Source organism: Bufo gargarizans, chromosome 10 (assembly GCF_014858855.1).
Source record: "Bufo gargarizans isolate SCDJY-AF-19 chromosome 10, ASM1485885v1, whole genome shotgun sequence".
Lineage (NCBI taxonomy): Eukaryota > Metazoa > Chordata > Amphibia > Anura > Bufonidae > Bufo > Bufo gargarizans.
This window is the reverse complement of record NC_058089.1, coordinates 132,379,374-132,387,056: the sequence shown is the minus strand read 5'-3', so window position 1 is coordinate 132,387,056 and position 7,683 is coordinate 132,379,374.

Below are 7,683 nucleotides of genomic sequence, written 5' to 3'. Positions count from 1 at the left end.
GTCCTGTATCTACTGCACAGTTACACTTTCCCTGTCCTGTATATACACTGCACAGTACCACTTCTCCTGTATTACACTGCACAGTACCACTTCTCCTGTCCTGTATATCACTGCACAGTACCCACTTCTCCTGTCCTGTATATACATGCACAGTACCACTTCTCCTGTATATACACTGCACAGTACCACTTCTCCTGTCCTGTATATACACTGCACAGTACCACTTCTACCTGTCCGTTATACACTGCACCAGTACCACTTCTCCTGTATATACACTGCACCAGTAACCACTCTCCTTGTCCTGTATATACACTGCACAGTACATCTCCTGTCCTGATATAACTGCACAGTACCACTTCCTGTATATACACTGCACAGTACCACTTCTCCTGTCCTGTATATACATGCACAGTACCACTTCTCCTGTCCGTATATACATGCACAGTACCACTTCTCCTGTCTTTATACACTGCACAGTACCACTTCTCCTGTCCGTATATAAACTGCACAGTACCACTTCTCCTGTCCTGTATATACACTGCACAGTACCACTTCTCCTGTCCTGTATATACACTGCACAGTACCACTTCTCCTGTCCTTTATATACACTGCCACAGTACACTCCTGTATATACACTGCACAGTACCACTTCTCCTGTATATACACTGCCACAGTACCACTTCTCCTGTATATACACTGCACAGTACCACTTCTCCTCTCCTGTATATAACTGCACAGTACCACTTCCCCTGTCCTGTATATACACTGCACAGTACCACTTTCCTGTATATACACTGCACAGTACCACTTCTCCTCTCCTGTATAAAACTGCACAGTACCACTTCTCCTGTCCTGTATATACACTGCACAGTACCACTTCTCCTGTCCTGTATATACACTGCACAGTACCATTCCCCTGTCCTGTATATACACTGCACAGTACCACTTCTTGTCCTGTATATACACTGCCAGTACCACTTCCCTGCCTGTATAACATGCACAGTACCACTTCCTGTATATACACTGCACAGTACCACTTCCCTGTCCTGTATATACACTGCACAGTACCACTTCTCCTGTCCTGTATATACACTGCACAGTACCACTTCCCCTGTCCTGTATACACTGCACAGTACCACTTCTCCTGTCCTGTTATACACTGCACAGTACCACTTCCCCTGTCCTGTATATACACTGCACAGTACCACTTCTCCTGTCCTGTATATACACTGCACAGTACCACTTCCCCTGTCCTGTATATACACTGCACAGTACCACTTCTCCTGTCCTGTATATACATGCACAGTACCACTTCTCCTGTCCTGTATATACACTGCACAGTACCACTTCTCCTGTCCTGTATATACACTCACAGTGACAACTCTTTCCTGTCCTGATATACACTGCACAGTACCACTTCCCCTGTCTATATACACTGCACAGTACCCTTCCCCTGTCCTGTATATACACTGCAGAGTATTATTTATCCTGTATATACACTGCACAGTACCACTTCTCCTGTATATACACTGCAGAGTATTAGTTCTCCTGTATATACATGCACAGTACCACTTTCCTGTCCTGTATATACACTGCACAGTAACCACTTCCCCTGTCCCTGTATATACACTGCTCAGTACCACTTCTCCTGTCCTGTATATACACTGCTCAGTACCCACTTCCCCTGTCCTGTATATACACTGCACAGTACCACTTCTCCTGTACATACACTGCACAGTACCACTTCCCCTGTCCTGTATATACACTGCACAGTACCACTTCACCTGTCCTGTATATACACTGCACAGTACCACTTCCCCTGTCCTGTATATACACTGCACAGTACCACTTCTCCTGTCCTGTATATACACTGCACAGTACTACTTCCCCTGTCCTGTATATACACTGCACAGTACACTTCGCCTGTACTGCACAGTACCACTGTCCCCTGTCCTGTATATACACTGCACAGTACCACTTCCCCTGTCCTGTATATACACTGCACAGTACCACTTCTCCTGTCCTGTATATACACTGCACAGTACCACTTCTCCTGTCCTGTATATACCTGCACAGTACCACTTCTCCTGTCCTGTATATACACTGCACAGTACCACTCTCCTGTCCTGTATATACACTGCACAGTACCACTTCCCCTGTCCTGTATATACACTGCACAGTACACTTCCCCTGTCCTGTATATACACTGCACAGTACCACTTCTCCTGTATATACACTGCACAGTACCACTTCTCCTGATATACACTGCACAGTACCACTTCCCCTGTCCTGTATATACACTGTCAGTACCACTTCTCCTGTCCTGTAATACACTGCTCAGTACCACTTCTCCTGTGTAATATACACTGCACAGTACCACTTCTCCTGTATATACACTGCACAGTACCACTTCTCCTGTATATATACACTGCACAGTACCACTTCTCCTGTGTATATATACCAGCACAGTACCACTTTCTGTATATATACACTGCTCAGTACCACTCCCCTGTTCCTGTATATAAGCTGCACAGTACCACTTCTCCTGCTGTATATACACTGCACAGTACCACTTCTCCTGTATATACACTGCACAGTACCACTTCCCCTGTATATACACTGCACAGTAACACTTCTCCTGTATATACACTGCACAGTAACACTTCTCCTGTATATACACTGCACAGTAACAACTTTCCTGTATATACACTTGCACAGTAACAACTTTCTCCTGATATATTACACTGCACAGTACCACTTCTCCTGTCCTGTATATACACTGCACAGTACTACTTCCCCTGTCCTGTATATACACTGCCCAGTACCAATTCTCCTGTCTATACACTGCACAGTACCACTTCTCCTGTATATATCACTGCACAGTACCACTTCTCCTCTCCTGTATATACACTGCCACAGTACCACTTCTCCTCTCCTGTATATAAACTGCCACAGTACCACTTCCCCTGTCCTGTATATACACTGCACAGTACCACTTCCCCTGTCCTGGATATACACTGCACAGTACCACCTTCCCCTGTCCTGTATATACACTGCACATACCACTTCTCCTGTCCTGTATATACACTGCACAGTACCACTTCTCCTGTATATACACTGCACAGTACCCACTTCTCCTGTCCGTCCTGTATAACACTGCACAGTACCACTTCCCCTGTCCCTGTATATACACTGCACAGTACCAATTCCCCTGTCCTGTAATACACTGCACAGTACCACTTCTCCTGTCCTGTATATACACTGCACAGTACCACTTCTCCTGTCCTGTATATACACTGCACAGTAACCACTTCCCCTGTCCTGTATATACACTGCACAGTACCACTTCCCCTGTCCTGTATATACACTGCACAGTCCACTTCCCCTGGCATGATATACACTGCCACAGTCCACTTCCCTGTCCTGTATATACACTGCACAGTACCACTTCCCCCTGTCCGTATATACACTGCACAGTACCACTTCCCCTGTCCTGTATATACCACTGCACAGTACCAGTCCCCTGTCCTGTATATACACTGCACAGTACCACGTTCCCCTGTCCTGTATATACACTGCACAGTACACTTCCCTGTCCTGTATATACACTGCAACAGTACCACTTATCCCCTGTCCTGTATATACACTGCACAGTACCACTTCTCCTGTGTATATACACTGCACAGTACCACTTCTCCTGTGTATATACACTGCACAGTACCACTTCTCCTGTGTATATACACTGCACAGTACCACTTCTCCTGTGTATATACACTGCACAGTACCACTTCCCCTGTCCTGTATATACACTGCACAGTACCACTTCTCCTGTCCTGTATATACACTGCACAGTACCACTTCTCCTGTCCTGTATATACACTGCACAGTACCACTTCTCCTGTCCTGTATATACACTGCACAGTACCACTTCCCCTGTCCTGTATATACACTGCACAGTACCACTTCCCCTGTCCTGTATATACACTGCACAGTACCACTTCCCCTGTCCTGTATATACACTGCACAGTACCACTTCTCCTGTCCTGTATATACACTGCACAGTACCACTTCTCCTGTATATACACTGCACAGTACCACTTCTCCTGTATATATACACTGCACAGTACCACTTCTCCTGTATATATACACTGCACAGTACCACTTCTCCTGTCCTGTATACCGGGTGTAATCCTCAGTATCTGCTCTTATTCTGTGTATATATATACACTGCACAGTACCACTCCTCCTGTCCTGTATACCGGGTGTAATCCTCAGTATCTGCTCTTATTCTGTATATATATATATATACACTGCACAGTACCACTTCTCCTGTCCTGTATATACACTGCACAGTACCACTTCCCCTGTCCTGTATATACACTGCACAGTACCACTTCCCCTGTCCTGTATATACACTGCACAGTACCACTTCTCCTGTCCTGTATATACACTGCACAGTACCACTTCTCCTGTATATACACTGCACAGTACCACTTCTCCTGTATATATACACTGCACAGTACCACTTCTCCTGTATATATACACTGCACAGTACCACTTCTCCTGTCCTGTATACCGGGTGTAATCCTCAGTATCTGCTCTTATTCTGTGTATATATATACACTGCACAGTACCACTCCTCCTGTCCTGTATACCGGGTGTAATCCTCAGTATCTGCTCTTATTCTGTATATATATATATATACACTGCACAGTACCACTTCTCCTGTCCTGTATATACACTGCACAGTACCACTTCTCCTGTATATACACTGCACAGTACCACTTCCCCTGTCCTGTATATACACTGCACAGTACCACTTCTCCTGTCCTGTATATACACTGCACAGTACCACTTCTCCTGTCCTGTATATACACTGCACAGTACCACTTCTCCTGTATATACACTGCACAGTACCACTTCTCCTGTATATACACTGCACAGTACCACTTCTCCTGTATATACACTGCACAGTACCACTTCTCCTCTCCTGTATATAAACTGCACAGTACCACTTCCCCTGTCCTGTATATACACTGCACAGTACCACTTCTCCTGTATATACACTGCACAGTACCACTTCTCCTCTCCTGTATATAAACTGCACAGTACCACTCTCCTGTCCTGTATATACACTGCACAGTACCACTTCCCGCCTATCTACACTGCCAGTACCACTTCTCCTGTATATACACGCACAGTACCACTTCTCCTGTCGTATATACACTGCACAGTACCACTTCTCCTGTCCTGTATATACACTGCACAGTACCACTTCTCCTGTCCTGTATATACACTGCACAGTACCACTTCTCCTGTATATACACTGCACAGTACCACTTCTCCTGTCCTGTATATACACTGCACAGTACCACTTCTCCTGTCCTGTATATACACTGCACAGTACCACTTCTCCTGTCCTGTATATACACTGCACAGTACCACTTCTCCTGTCCTGTATATACACTGCACAGTACCACTTCTCCTGTCCTGTATATACACTGCACAGTACCACTTCTCCTGTATATACACTGCACAGTACCACTTCTCCTGTATATACACTGCACAGTACCACTTCTCCTGTCCTGTATATACACTGCACAGTACCACTTCTCCTGTCCTGTATATACACTGCACAGTACCACTTCTCCTGTCCTGTATATAAACTGCACAGTACCACTTCTCCTGTCCTGTATATACACTGCACAGTACCACTTCTCCTGTCCTGTATATACACTGCACAGTACCACTTCTCCTGTCCTGTATATACACTGCACAGTAACAACTTCTCCTGTATATACCTGCACAGTACCACTTCTCCTGTACTGCACAGTACCACTTCTCCTGTATATACACTGCACGTACCACTTCTCCTCTCCTGTATATAAACTGCACAGTACCACTTCCCCTGTCCTGTATATACACTGCACAGTACCACTTCTCCTGTATATACACTGCACAGTACCACTTCTCCTCTCCTGTATATAAACTGCACAGTACCACTTCTCCTGTCCTGTATATACACTGCAACAGTACCACTTCTCTGTCCTGTATATACACTGCACAGTACCACTTCCCCTGTCCTGTATATACACTGCACAGTACCACTTCTCCTGTCCTGTATATACACTGCACAGTACCCACTTCCCCTGTCCTGTATATACACTGCACAGTACCACTTCTCCTGTATACACTGCACAGTACCACTTCCCCTGTCCTGTATATACACTGCACAGTACCACTTCTCCTGTCCTGTATATACACTGCACAGTACCACTTCCCCTGTCCTGTATATACACTGCACAGTACCACTTCTCCTGTCCTGTATATACACTGCACAGTACCACTTCCCCTGTCCTGTATATACACTGCACAGTACCACTTCTCCTGTCCTGTATATACACTGCACAGTACCACTTCCCCTGTCCTGTATATACACTGCACAGTACCACTTCTCCTGTCCTGTATATACACTGCACAGTACCACTTCTCCTGTCCTGTATATACACTGCACAGTACCACTTCTCCTGTCCTGTATATACACTGCACAGTACCACTTTCTCCTGTCCTGTATATACACTGCACAGTACCACTTCCCCTGTCCTGTATATACACTGCACAGTACCACTTCCCCTGTCCTGTATATACACTGCACAGTACCACTTCTCCTGTATATACACTGCACAGTACCACTTCTCCTGTATATACACTGCACAGTACCACTTCTCCTGTATATACACTGCACAGTACCACTTCTCCTGTCCTGTATATACACTGCACAGTACCACTTCCCCTGTCCTGTATATACACTGCTCAGTACCACTTCTCCTGTCCTGTATATACACTGCTCAGTACCACTTCCCCTGTCCTGTATATACACTGCACAGTACCACTTCTCCTGTACATACACTGCACAGTACCACTTCCCCTGTCCTGTATATACACTGCACAGTACCACTTCTCCTGTCCTGTATATACACTGCACAGTACCACTTCCCCTGTCCTGTATATACACTGCACAGTACCACTTCTCCTGTCCTGTATATACACTGCACAGTACTACTTCTCCTGTCCTGTATATACACTGCACAGTACCACTTCCCCTGTCCTGTATATACACTGCACAGTACCACTTCTCCTGTCCTGTATATACACTGCACAGTACTACTTCCCCTGTCCTGTATACACACTGCACAGTACCACTTCTCCTGTCCTGTATATACACTGCACAGTACCACTTCCCCTGTCCTGTATATACACTGCACAGTACCACTTCTCCCTGTCCTGTATATACACTGCACAGTACCACTTCTCCTGTCCTGTATATACACTGCACAGTACCACTTCTCCTGTCCTGTATATACACTGCACAGTACCACTTCTCCTGTCCTGTATATACACTGCACAGTACCACTTCCCCTGTCCTGTATATACACTGCACAGTACCACTTCCCCTGTCCTGTATATACACTGCACAGTACCACTTCTCCTGTATATACACTGCACAGTACCACTTCTCCTGTATATACACTGCACAGTACCACTTCCCCTGTCCTGTATATACACTGCTCAGTACCACTTCTCCTGTCCTGTATATACACTGCTCAGTACCACTTCTCCTGTGTATATATACACTGCACAGTACCACTTCTCCTGTATATATACACTGCACAGTACCACTTC